Genomic DNA, 15,623 nt, shown 5'->3' on the forward strand with positions numbered 1-15,623 from the left:
AGGGGGGTGGGGGAGGTGCTAGTTGGCACGAATTACTTTAAACATAAACATGTGTTTAAAAATAATAGGATTTTTAAAACACATATTACTCGCTGCCTTTGAAATCTTACGGTGAAAGCTGGTAATGATACGTTTCGAAAGCATTCACCCTAGATATCATTGGCCAACGCTATCGATCGCTCTACGCTCCACGAATGAGACGAGAAAGTAATCTGTCTAACCGCACCCACGTTGTTGCGTAATTGGCCATGGCGGGATTCACCAACGAAGCAGTTAATAACCTCTTAGGCTCCGCACTTGAGGAAGGCGTCTCTCTCAATAACAAGCAAGTTGCCAAGGCGTTACTTGCTCATTAATAGACTGATAAGAACCATGGCCAATCGATATTAGAACAACAAGGCGGGAAATTTTCTTTCACATACAAATTTCCCACACCCAGTTTAAGTGAACTTGCCCTGCTTGCTTAAAAATTATTTTATTGAACAAATTCAGCGTAAAATTAATGCGTTCGATTTATTCGTAGATTTTAATAGATACTTCGGTTCTTCATTTAGTGGAAGGTTGTTCTAGGAAATGAAGGCTCGCAGGTCATCACACTAGTGCACGTTCAGGTTTGTCTCGATAAGTTTTGCCTGGGGAAACGAATTTCAAGGCTTAACTTGAAATCAGCAAGTCCTAATCCGTAACAATTCAATGTAAACCAGGAGCCTTATAAGGAAGTATAGTACTAGCTTTGCCATATTATAACAGGCTGAAATGCTCGGGTAAATGTTGCGGTTGAAAGAGATTTTGTTCGCGGCAGTACAAGGGCCTCTGCCAATAGTCTATAATAACACTGTTCGGTGCCAGTTACGTCACGCCTATCCCAAGCCTATCCCAGGCAAATTTTCTAGTTTTATCTTCCCACCTTAGTTTTGTCCACCCCATCCTACGTCTTCCGTCTGCTAAATTACGCAATGTTCCTCAAACAATATAATGGTAATCTCCTCACTGCGTTAGATCTCGGCCTATGTGTATTTTTTCTTTCTTGTTAATTTCCTCTAAAGTATAACTAAATCAAGATTCTTCCCAACGAAATTACGGTCGTCTCTATGTAACTATTTAACAGCAAGTGTCAACTCGTCAGAACAGCCAGAGTAGAAAAACTGAGAGTAACATCATTTTTCCATGCCAAACCTTATTTTAACGCAGTAATTTTGCCATAATTCAAAACGCGATGCTATCTATTGAAAATAAGTAGGCTCATTGGGAAAGGTATATACTTTTTCAGCCTATTGTCTAGAGATTGTCATGAGCAGCACCTTATGTCTTGAGCAAGGTGTGTTGCTGGGCGAGTTACTTGAGGTACATTCTGAGAAAAACGGCGCTCGCAGAGAACGGACGAGAACAAGGAGGGCACACGACTGCGGTGCGTTATATCTGAAGCTCATTCAGTTGTGGCTGTCCTTTTATACAGCGCACTCAAATCTTGCATAATATTTCATGGATTCATAACTGGCACGTCAACCTCGAGGCAATTTAGGATAGAACACATATTTCAATTTTTTTCAGATTATTTTATTGTATGTGAACTACATTGATAAAGTAGACACTCACCCGTTCTAAGAAGGCTGTTTGCAGATAACCGTGTTTGGTTCAATGTAATTATTTGTTGTCAATACCAGAATATTCTTGATTGGTGTAACCAGCGTAACATGAAACTTAACGCTCAAGAAAGAGTACTTATGAAATTATTCAATAAAAAGAACACTCTATCGTACCCTTATGCTCTTCCTTCATTTCCGCTTTCTGAGGTAATCGAATATAAATCTCTTAGCGTCACAATAACTAATAATCTAAGCTGGACTATGCATATAAGCAACGCTAGCGCATCAGGTTTCTGGAAGTTTTGTGTCCTCAAGCACAAACTAAAGAACACTCCTCCAGACTTAAACTTATTAGACTATTCATCGTTAATCAGACCTAAGTTATAATACGCATGCATTGTGTGGGACACATTTATTAAAACTAACATTTATGTGTTCGAAATGATTCAGTGCAAGGCCATTCGATTCACCTTTTCGAAATGCCCTTCAACAGACTCCCCATCATCATCATCATCGCCATCATCATCATCATGTATTCGACCTTTAAAGACCCCTGGTGGGGCATTACATAAAGGGGGGGGGGGGGGGGTAAACAAATATGATCACTCATGAGTGGGCAAACAAGAGAAATAATCAAAACTACACAGGCAACTACAGCGGAAATAGAAAGGAAGCTCTCATGAAAAGGAAAAGGAAACAATTCATGCAGCAAGATATAGATCAGCAGGCGTTCTTAAAAACTTAAGGGATCGCGCTCGATGACAACGGAGTCGGGAAGTTGATTCCTCTCTTGCATTGCGATTGGCAAAAAAAAAAAGAGTTTTTTAAAGGCGATAGTTGATTCATGTAAAGTTTGGATGCTCATGCAATTGAACAAATGGGTTGAGGTGCGCGCAGTTGGCACTAGAAAAGACCCGCCAAACTACAAGTGCCACAATGCGGGAATACAGGATTCAAAACATTAGAAGAAGAAAAACTCTCGGATTAAATTTTCTTCTCTCGTCGAACGTAACAGGTTGTCAATCTGCACCGATCATTGGTAATATTTTCCCCCGACATGGTCAACGAGACATCGCCACTCTGATTCACTGACCCCATTCACTGCCCTAACTAACGTGTTCAAATATTCCTCCTTCCCTCACACTGTAACTGGATGGAATGTTTTGCATTCGGCGCCGCTCGGTGATATAGACTCCATCAAAAAAAGAAGATTGACGTCGTCACATGTATCGGCTTTTTGTTTTAAATTTTTCTCAGTGTTTTTTTGATATTGTATTGGATCAGCTCTCCTCCAAGTACCCCAGTAGGGCCTGCAGTATACTGCAAATAAATATATAAATAAATATTGTGCTATACCTTCCTTTTCTCTATCGCATAAGATGTATTTAGCTTACTCCCATTACTTCAGGCTGCCCTTCTATTGTATTATCTCGACCGCAAGGACCGTTTTCTTCAAGACCATACATAAACTGCACAAATAATCACAAACTACTGAGCACTCCCTGTACGAAGCTAAAGCAACTTTACGGTACAACTGGCGCTGGTTAACGGAATAAAAATTGGTCACTGGAACTCCACAGCTGCTCCAGCCGTTAGTAAAATACCTATAGGATGACGCAAAGGTCCAAAAAAACAAGCTTGTTCTTAACACTGCCATTTTTTGTGAATATATATTATAAACTGCTATTTTACAATCACTGCGTCTTTTGCGGGTTTTTTCTTGCTTGCTTGTGTATTTAATTTGTATCTTATAGTGCGGCACCTGAGCTTCGGCTGTTCCTGCCTGTTTTGTTTCCCTACACAAGTCCGACCTGTTTCACGAGACTCCCTCCTGTACACCATTTCAAACGCAGTCTCGAGGCTTGAATGGTAAAACGCTCATGGCTGTACAAACAGTGCTGATTGAATTACACGGACTAGCGGACATCCGTTGGCCGGCGCAGTGTCGGCATTCTATTGCGCGCCGCATTGCCGCATGCTTTCAGGCCGCCCAACCGGTTATAGGAAATTGACACGACTGTAAACTCCTTTGATGAACGTTACACTTTAAAGCCCACTCGGCAGCTGTGCTTGTGGTGTAGTGGTTATCACATCCGCCTAACACGCGGAAGGCCCCAGGTTAGACTCCTGGCAGGCACATGTCCTTTTTTCTTTTTTGCCGGCAGTCTCCAGCCTTGAGGATAAACGTTCATGGCTCTAAAAACAGTGCTGATTGAATTACATGCACTAGCGCAAATCCGTTGGCCTGCGCAGTGTCGGCATTCTATTGCGCGCCGCATTGACGCATGCTCTCTCTCAGGCCGCCCAACCGGTTACAGCAAACTGACACGACTGCGAACCCCTTCAATGGCCGATACAGTTTCAAACCAATTTAGCAGCTGGGCTTGTGGTGTAGTGGTTATCACATCCGCCTAACACGCGGAAGGTCCCAGGTTCGATCCCTGGCAGGCACATGTCCTTTCTTTTTTGCCCGGCAGTCTCCAGCCTTGAAGATAAAACGCTCATGGCTCTAAAAACAGTGATGATTGAATTACACGCACTAGCGCAAATCCGTTGGCCTGCGCAGTGTCGGCATTCTATTGCGCGCCGCAGTGCCGCATGCTCTCATGCCGCCCAACCGGTTACAGGAAACAGACGACTGCGAACCCCTTCAATGGCCGATAAAGTTTCAAGCAACTTTAGGAGCTGTGCTTGTGGTTCAGTCATTCCGCTCCCGGTCTCCGCAGCTTACGGACGTGTGATGGGAAGCACTGAGCGCGCTTCATATCGGTCATGCCTGGCCGAGGTTTCAGTGAGCGACGCCCACCAGTGGGCTATCGCTTAGTTTTCCCTACGCTGCCTACGGGAGACGCAATGAAGACTACGGTTTTCCTTCCCTCCTATATTGCCGGGCGGCCTTATTGCATACAGGATTTTCGCGAGCCATTGGAAACTGCCGGTGTTCTACCCTTCGTGGCTGGCATTGGGCCCTTTGAAATGTCGCATGTGTGGATGTTGAAACTGAAAACTGCAGAAGCAAAGGAACGACTGCTGACAGAAGGAGCACTGGAAGTGGAAAAACGCTATTGTGCAGTCATTGAACCCAAAAAACGTGAGTTGGCCTTCAGGGTGCACTGGGTGCCCTTCTATGTGTCGAATGAGTCTGTGCAGAAGGCTTTTGAAGAGTTCGGAGAAGTGACAGATGTCACTCGTGAGCAGTGGAACAGTCCGGGTTTCGAAGACGCCGAGTCGACAACCCGGCTGGTGTGCATGGTTCTGAAGAAGGGGCTCTCTATCGATGATTTACCCCACATGTTCAAGTTTTACGGAGGGCAAGTGTTAGTGGTGGTGCCTGGACGTCCACCAATATGCCTACGGTGCAAGAGGACGGGACATATTCGACGCGACTGCCGCACGCCGAGGTGCAGTTTGTGTCGGCCCTTCGGACACGAACGGGAAGGATGAGTCCGCACGTACGCGCGTGTGGCCACGGGTACTGCTCCGCCGCAAGACGACAGAAGCGAGCTGCTTATGGACCAAGAGGGACTGGAGAACGCCGGAGCCCCGCCCCCTTCAAGACTCAGCGACGGCCCTGCTCTCCAGCAGCCGGAGCTGCCTGCTGGCAACGAGAAGTCGCAAGGTGACCCCGCTGCAGAAGCGACTGGCAAGAAGGCGGATGCTGCTGCGCCGCCAGAAGAGCCAACGAAGGAGGGCACTACAGGCGACCACGACTCCGAGGCGCCGATGGATGCAGCAGTCGCATCCATTAAGCAACCTCGTGACTACGAAAAGGCACCGGCTACGGACCGAGAGCTTCGTCGGCTATAAAGGCATTGGAGAGGGGAGGGAGCCAAGAAAGGCAAGTTAGCCTTGTCATGGTCCTCGTCGCTCACTCGCGACCGAAGCAGTGAGCGTTATAAGCACTGTTGTTTGTTTGCTGTGTGTACGCTATGGCTTGCTTGAAGAAACCGCTAAAAGTTGGCACTCTGAACGTACGAGGACTTGCCTCGAAGCGTAAGCAAGTGCAGTTGAACCGACTGTTCGGCGAGTTAGATCTAGATATCGCGGCTATTCAAGAAAGAAAAGTTGAGGATGACCAGCAAACAGATAACATGGTGCTTGGTTTTCGGTCACGATTCAATGTTTTTGTAAGCCATGCGACTGGTTTGTCCGCGGGATGCTGTCTTTTCCTGAGGAAAAACATAGGCATAGTAGAGGAGCAAATAATAACTTGTGCAAGGGGGCGGTTTATCCTGTGTGACTTCACATACGAAACACTCGCGGTGAGGGTTGTTGTCCTGTATGCTCCTAGGATACAAAAGGAACGCCGCGGATTTTTTTTAACAGTTAGGTTCGTTCCTTGAGTGCAGTCAAGTGCTCATATTATTGGGTGATTTCAATTGTGTTTTGGACCCTAAAGATCGTTCAAATGGAAAGAATGTAAAAGATCTGAGTGCTGATTTGTTAAATAGTGTCCTGAACGAGTGCAGCTTAGAGGACGTAATGGACGTGGCGAATAGTCATAAACATGTGCATGTTACGCATTTTCAAGGAAGTAGCCACGCACGACTCGACAGAATATACGTGTCGCCGGAGTTGTCGCCTTACTGTGAGCAGTATGACGTGAAGCAAGTGTCCTTTAGTGACCACTCCCTAGTTAAGGTAGCTTTGGGAGGAAGGAAGCAGCGTGAAACAAACATGAACTGGGATATGTGGAAGCTATACTCAAGGTTTATAGAAGACGACATATTTTTACGAAAAGTGATGGAAAGCATGGATATGTTTAATAATAGTGAAGCAGGATGTATTGAATCTTGGGAACGCTTTAAGCAGGAGGTGAAAATTCATGGCATTGAGCGCTTAAGTATAATAAAGTATGAGGAAAAAAAGAAGAAAAGCAAGTGCGAGAGCTTCTGGAAAATTTAGGGCGCGAAGAGGAACAAACGCCGGGCATGTTCATGCATGATATAAAGGGCGTCAAAGTTAGGCTAGAAGCTTTAGGCGCTCAGAAGTACAGAGGGGCAGCGATAAGAGCACGCACGGAAAAATGGCTTACTAGCGAAACGCCAACAAAACGCGCGCTCTCAGATGAAAAGCGATACGCGCGCTCGAACGAGATCTCAGTTATGGAATACGAAGGGCAAATCCTGAGTGATCCAGCTGGAATTTCGAGTGCATTCGTGGAACATTACCGTGAGCTGTTTGCAAGCAAAGCACCAAGTGAAGAAGGGTTTCAGGGGAATTTTTTGCCACTTATGCAAATATTAGGAAATGAGATCACTGAAGAACTACAGAACGAATTAAGTATTGAGAAAATAGTGAGAGCAATTGATGAACTGAATGCCGGAAAGTCGTCGGGACCTGACGGTTTGAGTGCGGCCTTTTATGAGAGCTTTTAATATGACGTGGCCACTATGCTTTATAAGCTTTTCAAGGAGTGGTCTGAGGTCGGTAGGCTGCCACCTTCGTTTAACAGTGCCCATACGGTCCTAATTCCCAAGACAGGTGACCCAGCCAAGCTGGTAAAGGTTACAGGATATAGACCGATCCCGTTAACAAACGTTGATTATAAAATTTTGATGAAAGTGTTAGCTAAGCGATTGCAATACGTCATAAAGGATATTGTAGGACCTCACCAAACGTGTGGCATAAAAACCAGAGGCATATTTAATAATATTCATGTAGCACGCAGCGTGCTCGAGCGCTGAAAAAGAAAGGGGCTATGGTTCAAATTGACTTTGAAAAAGCGTTCGATCGCGTATCTCATTAAATACACTACTGTTTGTTGGAACATATTGGTATTGGTTCAGTTGTTCTCAAAGGGATAAAAATGGCTTATGCATGTTGCTCGACACGCCTTATGATAAACAAACTGTCATCTGAAAAAAATGATGTAAGGGCATTGGTTCGACAATGATGTCCACTGTCCCCTCTCCTTTTTGCAATTTATTTGAAGCCTTTTTGTAGGATGATAACTGCGAATGGGAACATCCGAGGTTTTAGGTTGGCAGCGTGTGAGGTGAGAATACTGGCATACGCAGATGACGTAGCGCTCTTTTGTGAAGACCGAAAAAGTGTTCTAGAAGCGTTACATATAACTGAAAGATTTGCAGGCAAACTGGCAGCGCTGTTAATTTAGACAAATGTCTTGGAGTCTGGCATGGGCAATGGGACTTAGAAGCTGAAGGGTTCTGCGGGTCCGATGGGCTACAACTCCCAGAGTTTATTTGGGAGTCCCGCTGGACAAATATGGGGAGAATACCAATTACTGGAACGAAAAAGCAGAAGAAATGCGGGACAGGACTAAAGGGTGGATGGGCCGTAACCTTTCCATTTTCGCGCGTGCTACTGTATGTAACACCTTTCTTGTTGCAAGGATCATGTATTTACTCCAAGTATTATATTGTGCACGAAACAACATCCAAAGGTTCCATCAGGTTTTTGCTGTGTTTATTTGTGCGTCCAATTGGGAACGAATTCGCAGAGGTAATCTCTTCCGGAGAGTAAAGGTCGGAGGACTGTCTTTTATGCATCTATATGTACGGCGGGTGGTTTAAAGGTTTTGTTTCTTGCGTGACCAAAATGACGCCTTCTTGCGAACATTCATACAAACCATGCTATCTAGTGCACTTCCAGAATTCACTGTCTCTTCGTGCAATGCTCGGAGGTACACAGTGTATCGCTTCCTGCGAGAGGTGGTCTGGTCATCCAGGTTTTTGCAAGTGCGGTTTTCTCTAGAGTATTTAGCGAGTGTAACGCCGAAGCGACTATACAAAGATCTTGTTGAGCAGTTGTTTCCAGCTCCACTGTACAGAACCTTCTACTGTGAACGCCCTGGAAAAGACGTTCTCAGGCGAGTTAAGAAGATGACTGTTGCGCCTGGCGTTAAAACATTCTTTTTCATATTGCATACAGGAACCCTACCAGTAAAAACATGGCTAGAGGAAAAGGGTCTTTTTGTTCCTTGGGGCTCAAACTGTCTCTTGTGTAGAAAGCCAAAGACGGTAGAACACGTGTTCCTGGATTGTTGGGATGCGGTGTTCTACGGGGATGTTTTGCAGAGAGCCCTACAAAAATACTTGCCATTGACACCACGCGGAACTCGGTACCTGACCACTGAAAGTGATGTTGCACAGTATGACCAGATTGTTATTGGGCCTTCACAGCATTTGGAGGAGTAGAATGGCTTTTAGACATTGTGATTTGGATGCACGATCGGTATGTGATTATTTTGTCGAACATATGTATAAATCAAGAGAGGTCCTGAAGCAGCAGGACTATGCGGATGATGTATTGAGGCTGATGGACCAACTTGTTGTAATGAAAGTCCACTAGACACGGTTGTCTGCCAAGGGGAATGGCAACTACGATATTTTATTCATGTGTATATTCATGCAATAAAGAAAAAAGTGTTTGTGCTGTAGTGGTCATCACATCCGCCTAACACGCGGAAGGTCCCAGGTTCGATCCCTGGCAGGCACATGTCCTTTTTTCTTTTTTTCCCGGCAGACTCCAGCCTTGAAGATAAACGCTCATGGCTATAAAAACAGTAATGATTGAATTACACGCACTAGCGCAAATCCGTTGGCCTGCGCAGTGTCGGCATTCTATTGCGCGCCGCATTGCCGCATGTTCTCATGCCGCCCAACCGGATACAGGAAACACACGACTGCGAACCGTTTCAATGGCCTATATAGTTTCAAACCACTTTAGCAGCTGTGCTCGTGGTGTAGTGGTTATCACATCCGCCTAACACGTGGAAGGTCCCAGGTTCGATACCTAGCAGGCACATGTCCTTTTTCTTTTTTTCCCGGCAGTCTCCAGCCTTGAAGATAAACGCTCATGGCTCTAAAACAGGTTCCATGATGCAGGTTCGTCTGAGCAGGGCTCTGCCAGATTTTATAGTGTCTACTGTGAGACTGTCAACTTATGGTGCTAGAGGTTACTTGAGTCAGGTTGTGGACTCTGTGCGATTCCTTAAGGTACGGTTTTCGCTGAGTACCTTAGCGCTGTAAAGAAAAAAAAGTTGTTCAGAGATCTGATAGACATCATAATGCCTATGCCGCTGTACCGTACAATAAATTCTGGAGGCCCAGGGAAAGATGTTCGAAAAAGAATTAAAAAGGTACCAGTCGAGGCAAGCGCAAAAACATTCTTTTTCAAATTACACACGAGTACTTTACCGGTTAAGATGTGGCTTGCAGACAAAGGCATATTTGTACCATGGACAAAGAACTGCTTGCTTTGCAAAAAGCCTGAAACTATAGAACACGTGTTCATTGAATGCTGGGACCCAATTTTTTATTGGGATATCTTACAACGGACACTAAAAAAGGAATTACCCATAACACCAATTGGCATTCGCTATATACCGGTAGACATAGATGTCACAGGCGTCCCTTAAGACATGATTATGCTTCTGGGCCTCCATGGTTTATGGAAAACTCGAATGGCTGTCCGGAAGACTGATGTCGTTATTCGATCTGTAAGAGAGAACTTTGTGGAGAGTGTGTGTTACATACGAGATGTGTACCGGGCACAGGCAGACCCACCTGTATGGGTGAGTGTGCTCGATGAATTGGTGCAACTCAAGAAATTTTAACTTGTGACCGACCGAAGCAGGCCGCGTTGTTTTAGCAATGTATCGTGCTCGTATCAATATAAATGCATTAAAAAAGTGCTTGTGGTGTAGTAATTATCACGGAGGGTTCTGCTTCCGGCCGCTGAGGCGAACGGACGCGTTATCATGAGCTCCGTCGGAGCGGTGTTAGCGGCTCAGCCGAGCCGCGGAAACAGGATTGCTACTGAAGATAGCGAAGCAGGATACGAAGTTATGCTTCCCCACCTCCCAACAGGTCGTATTGTTTTTAATACTGTATTTTTGCACGGTGACGTTCGAGCGCGGCCGTATAGGGTCGAGGACTACAGGGACGCCCTTGCCCGTTTGTAACTGCTTCCCGAGGTCGTGGCCTTGGGAGCGTTTCAAATGAATCATGTGTGGGCGGTCACGTTTAAGAACTCTGATGCAGTAAAGAAAATGCTCGCTGGCGGCAACATTAGCGTCAAGGAGCACATGGTGTCTCGTGATCGATCCCAACAAGCAAGAGGTGCGTGTTAAAGTGCATTGGGTTTTCACAACGTGACTGACGAAGTGCGTGCGGCATTCCTGCCGTATGGTGAGGTGACCGAGCTCTCGAAGGAGCGCTGGCGTGTTCTCGGCGTAACGGAAAAAGGGACAACCCGAGTCCTAAGCCTGAAGTTGATGTCGAGCATCACCATTGAGGACATACCTCACCAGCTGCGTATTGCCGGTGAACCAGCGCTTTTGGTAGTCGCTGGGAGCCCCCCCCCCCCCTCCCCCCCTGCCTTCGATGCCAAGGGAAGGGCCACATTCGTCGCGACTGTCGAGTAAATCGGTGCTCGCGATGTCGCCGGTTTGGTCATGACGAAAACCAATGTGTACCGACGTACGCGAGCATGACAGGACCTGCAAGGAATATTGACGTGGCTGAACATGTCATGGACGAGGTGGAGGCTGGGGAAGCGTCAGGGCCAGCTGGAGGGATAGCAGCAGTCGATGAGAAGAGCGCTCAACCTTCAAGCTTTGAGCATAGCGAGACGAGTGCGGTCAAGCCACCTGAAGTGGTACAAAACGCCCCTTATGAGAAGGCGAGTGAAGAGAAGCAGCCTACCGTCAAAACACCTATGAGCCCAGCGCAGGAGTCGCACATAGGACAAGAAAATAATTACATCACAGTGGGGAATGCTGCGGTTTTAGCCACAAAGCGCGCTCATCTTGAAACAGTGCAGGATGACCAATCAACAGACGGCGCACCATCGGAGGAGCCGCCCACCAAAGCGGCGCCGACGCTACGGGCGTCCTTCAAACCAAAGTCAAATATTCCACCAGACAGAAGACGAGCGGAAGCGGCGCCTAAATAGCACTGAAACTGCGGTAACGCGCTGCTTTCGGGTCCGGATCAACGTGCAACGGTGCCGACCATAAGCTATGGAAGGGAACTCTGCGCGTGACCGTCAAACTTTGGCCGTGGACTGTGAAAGTGCCAGGCTCAGCTTAAGGCCCGCGAAGCCCCAGCGCACGGAACCCTCTGCAGCGTCGGGGTGCCCTGAGGTGAGTACTGCTCGAACTGCGGGTGCTTTTAAAAATGATGAAGCAAACTTTCACCTGCCACTGCGCGTAGCCACGCTGAACGTTCGGGGACTGGCTGCGAGGAAACGCCAGTGCCAGGTCAGTCGCCTCTTCCTAGAAAATGAATTGGATGTAGTCGCATTGCAAGAAACAAATATTGAGAGCCAGGAGCACACAGAGCGCATGGTTGAAAATTTTCGGTCCCGATACAGTGTCGGTATATTTCACGCGGTTGGCCAATCCGGGGCTTCTGCGTTATTTTTTGAGGATAATGTGGGCATTGCAAATGAAACTGTTGTTGCGTAGGAAGGAGGACGGTTGCTGGTTGTGGATTTTAGCTTCTCTGGATATGCTTGGAGAGTGATTTGTGTCTACGCTCCTAACAGTCATAAGGAGCGTATTAGTTTTTTTGAAAAAGTCGAGCTGTATTTGAACTGTGAAAAAAGTGTCGTGCTGATGGGTGACTTTAACTGCGTTTGTATGCCAGAGGATCGAGTGCCGAACGCCCCGGTGCGTGATCAGAGTGCACAGTACCTGGATGCAATAATTCAAGAACACGACATAGAAGATCTTGGCTGGGTGTTGTCCCATGACTCGAAGCCATGCTTTACGCTCTTCCAACGCGGCAGCAATGCGAGGCTAGATAGAGTGTACGCAAGCATAGGAATTGTGCCCGTGTGTGGCAAATATGAATTTAAACACGTTTCATTCAGCGACCACAGCCTTGTGATGGTGACCTTTGGGAATAAAGCCGTTAAGACCCGCTTCAACTGGAAACTTTGGAAACTAAATATGAAACTGCTAGAAGACGAAGCCTTCGTTGAACAAGTTAAAAAAGAAGTGACCAAAGTGTCATCCATCCAGTCAGGAAGCTGTGCAGAAAAGTGGGAAAACTTTAAGAACACCGTCAAGATGGTAGAGATAGAAAGGGGAACTATCCTTCAACAAGATCAAAAGAAAAGAATAAAAGAATTGCAATGCCAATTAAACATTTTGACGCGCATAGAAACAGCAGCGCTTGGGTTGCACATAAAAGAAATCCGAGAAGTTAAAAGCCAGCTAGAACCTCTGGAAATAGATAAGTACCGAGCAGCTGTGATAAGGGCGCGCGCTGAAAAGCTGTGGGCGGGCGAAACGCCCAATAAGCGTGCGTCGTGCGATGAAAGAAGGTATGCTGCACAAAATGAAATCCGACAGATCCGTTACCGCAACAGAATAACGGCCGATAAAGAAGAAATTGAGCAGGCGTTTGTCGACCATTACAAAGAGCTGATAGGGAATGAAAGAAGCGTGAAGAGCGTGCAGTGGGAAGATTTTTTGCAGCTCATGCCTCGATTAGACGAAGAGACACAGGCTCGCCTAGAACGCCTGTAAGTTTAGAGGAGGTTCAGAAGGCTATAGATGAACTACCATTTGGGAAAACACCGGGGCCGGATGGTCTAGGGGCTGCTTTTTATAAAGCATTCAGAGAAGAAGTCAGCCCGGTTTTATATGAAATGATCTCAGAAGCATATAGAGTGAATCAAATGCCACCTTCCTTTTGCACTGCTCACATAGTATTGATCCCTAAAACAGATGACCGAGAGAAATTGCAGCCAGTGGGGCCTTATCGTCCGATAAGCCTCACAAATGTTGACTATAAGATCTATATGAAAATTCTAGGATGAAGGTTGCAGGGTGTGATCACGAAGCTCGCTGGACCGCACCAAACATGCGGAGTGAACGGCCGTACAATTTGCACGAATGTACACGTTGCTCGAAGTATTCTGGAATGCTGTGATGTCCTCGGGAGCCGTGTCGCAATGATGCGGCTAGACCTGTCGAAGGCGTTTGATCGCGTGGCGCACGATGTCTTGTACTCGGTTCTGGAACAAGTGAATGTGGGCAGTGTAAATACAAGATGGGCTTAAAATGGTTTACAGCAACTGTTATCTTCACGTAATTGTCATAAGAACCTGAGTGAAGCCGTCCCTCTGCGACCCTCCGTTAGGTAAGAATGCCCACTTTCACCCTTACTGTTTGCGATTTATCTGGAACCCCTCTGTTTAAATCTTATTAACAGTGAGCGAATTAATGGCTTCTGGTTTCAGTCATGTAATGTTAAAATTATTGCGTATGCAGACAACATAGCTGCATTTTTCAGTTACCGGGAAATTGTTTGGGAAACTGTTGGTGTCGCTAAATGGTTTTGTCAGCTAACAGGTGCTGAGATTAATTGCAAGAAGAGTTTCGGCTGTTGTCACGGAAGCTGGGATATTACACCGCCGCCGTTCGTGAATTTGCAGTGGACAGCCGTGCCACCTAGCTACTTGGGTGTGCCTCTAGAGCACTATGACAAGAGCGCTGATTATTGAAATGAGGTGACACCAAAAGCAAAGGAAAAAGCAAGGGCATGGCAACGACGGACTTGTCGATGCAACATTTTCTTAACTTAATCGCGAAGGTTTGGTATTTTTTTGCAGTTTCTGGCTATGTCGCGTGTAATTATGCAAAAAAATGCGTAGGGTGTTTGCTGTCTCTATCTGGAGTTCAAGTTGGGAGAGGGTTAAAAGAACCAATTTGTTTCGAGCTGTTCAAGATGGCGGTCTTGGTCTCGCACATTTGTTTGTTCGCCAGCTTGTGTCGCGATTTATGTTTATAAGGGATCAGAACGAGCCCTTTTTGCGTTCCGTGATGCAGGTTCGTCTGAGCAGGGCTCTGCCAGATTTTATAGTGTCTACTGTGAGACCGTCAACTTATGGTGCTAGAGGTTACTTGAGAGAGGTTGTGGACTTTGTGCGATTCCTTAAGGTTCTGTTTTCACTGGAGTACCTTAGCGCTGTAAAGAAAAAAAATTTGTACAGGGATCTGATAGACATCATAATGCATGTGCCTCTGTACCGTACAATAAATTCTGGAGGCCCAGGGCAAGATGTTCTAAAAACAATTAAAAAGAAGCCAGTCAAGGCAAGCACAAAAAACATTCTTTTCAAAATTACACACGAGTATTTTGCCGGTTAAGACGTGGCTTGCAGACAAAGGTATATTTGTACAATGGGCAACGAACTGCTTGCTTTGCAAAAAGCCTGAAACTATAGAACACGTGTTCATTGAATGCTGGGACCCGAATTTTTATTGGGATGTCTTACAACGCACACTAAAAAGGAATTACCCATAACACCAATTGGCATTCGCTACTTACCGGTAGACATAGATGACACAGGCGTCCCTTATGACATGATTATGCTTCTGGGCCTCCATAGTTTATGGAAAACCCGAATGGCTGTCCGGAATGCTGATGTTGTTATTCGATCTGTAAGAGAGCACTTCGTGGAGACTGTGTGTTACATACGAGATGTGTACCGGGCACAGGCAGACCCACATGTATGGTTGCGTGTGCTCGATGAATTGGTGCTACTCAATAAATTTTAACTTGTGACCGGCCGAAGCAGGCCGCGTTGTTTTAGCAATGTATCGTGCTTGTATCAATATAAAGTCATTGAAAAAAATTGTGGTTATCACATCCGCCTACCACGCGCAAGGTCCCAGGCTCGATCCCTGGCAGGTACATGTTCTTTTTCTTTTTTGCCCGGCAGTCTGCAGCCTTGAAGGTAAACGCTCATGGCTCTAAAAACAGTGCTGATTGAATTACGCGCACTAGCGGAAATTCGTTGGCCTGCGCAGCGTCGGCACTCGATTGCGCGCCGCAGTGCTTCATGCTCTCATGCCGCCCAACCGGTTGCAGGAAACTGACACGACTGCGAACCCCTTCAATGACCGATACAGTTTCAAGCCACATTAGCAGCTGTGCTTGTGGTGTAGTGGTTATCACATCCGCCTAACACGCGGAAGGTCCCAGGTTTGATCCCTGGCAGGCACATGTCCTTTTTCTTTTTTGCCCGGCAGTCTGCAGCCTTGAAGGTAAACGC

At 46.4% G+C, this 15,623-nt stretch overlaps 5 non-coding genes across 5 annotated transcripts; all 5 read left to right on the forward strand.

Moving 5' to 3' along the window:
• Positions 1-3,652: 3,652 nt before the first annotated feature.
• Positions 3,653-3,725, forward strand: TRNAV-AAC (transfer RNA valine (anticodon AAC)). Its single transcript has one exon. It is a non-coding gene; the product is annotated as a tRNA-Val (tRNA).
• Positions 3,726-3,966: 241 nt separating this feature from the next.
• On the forward strand, positions 3,967-4,039 carry TRNAV-AAC (transfer RNA valine (anticodon AAC)). Its single transcript has one exon. It is a non-coding gene; the product is annotated as a tRNA-Val (tRNA).
• Positions 4,040-8,974: 4,935 nt separating this feature from the next.
• TRNAV-AAC (transfer RNA valine (anticodon AAC)) lies at positions 8,975-9,047 on the forward strand. The gene has a single exon. It is a non-coding gene; the product is annotated as a tRNA-Val (tRNA).
• A 236-nt stretch (positions 9,048-9,283) lies between these two features.
• TRNAV-AAC (transfer RNA valine (anticodon AAC)) lies at positions 9,284-9,356 on the forward strand. The gene has a single exon. It is a non-coding gene; the product is annotated as a tRNA-Val (tRNA).
• A 6,145-nt stretch (positions 9,357-15,501) lies between these two features.
• Positions 15,502-15,574, forward strand: TRNAV-AAC (transfer RNA valine (anticodon AAC)). The gene has a single exon. It is a non-coding gene; the product is annotated as a tRNA-Val (tRNA).
• Positions 15,575-15,623: the final 49 nt, after the last annotated feature.

Source organism: Amblyomma americanum, chromosome 4 (genome assembly GCF_052857255.1).
Source record: "Amblyomma americanum isolate KBUSLIRL-KWMA chromosome 4, ASM5285725v1, whole genome shotgun sequence".
In the NCBI taxonomy this organism is placed as follows: Eukaryota; Metazoa; Arthropoda; class Arachnida; order Ixodida; family Ixodidae; genus Amblyomma; species Amblyomma americanum.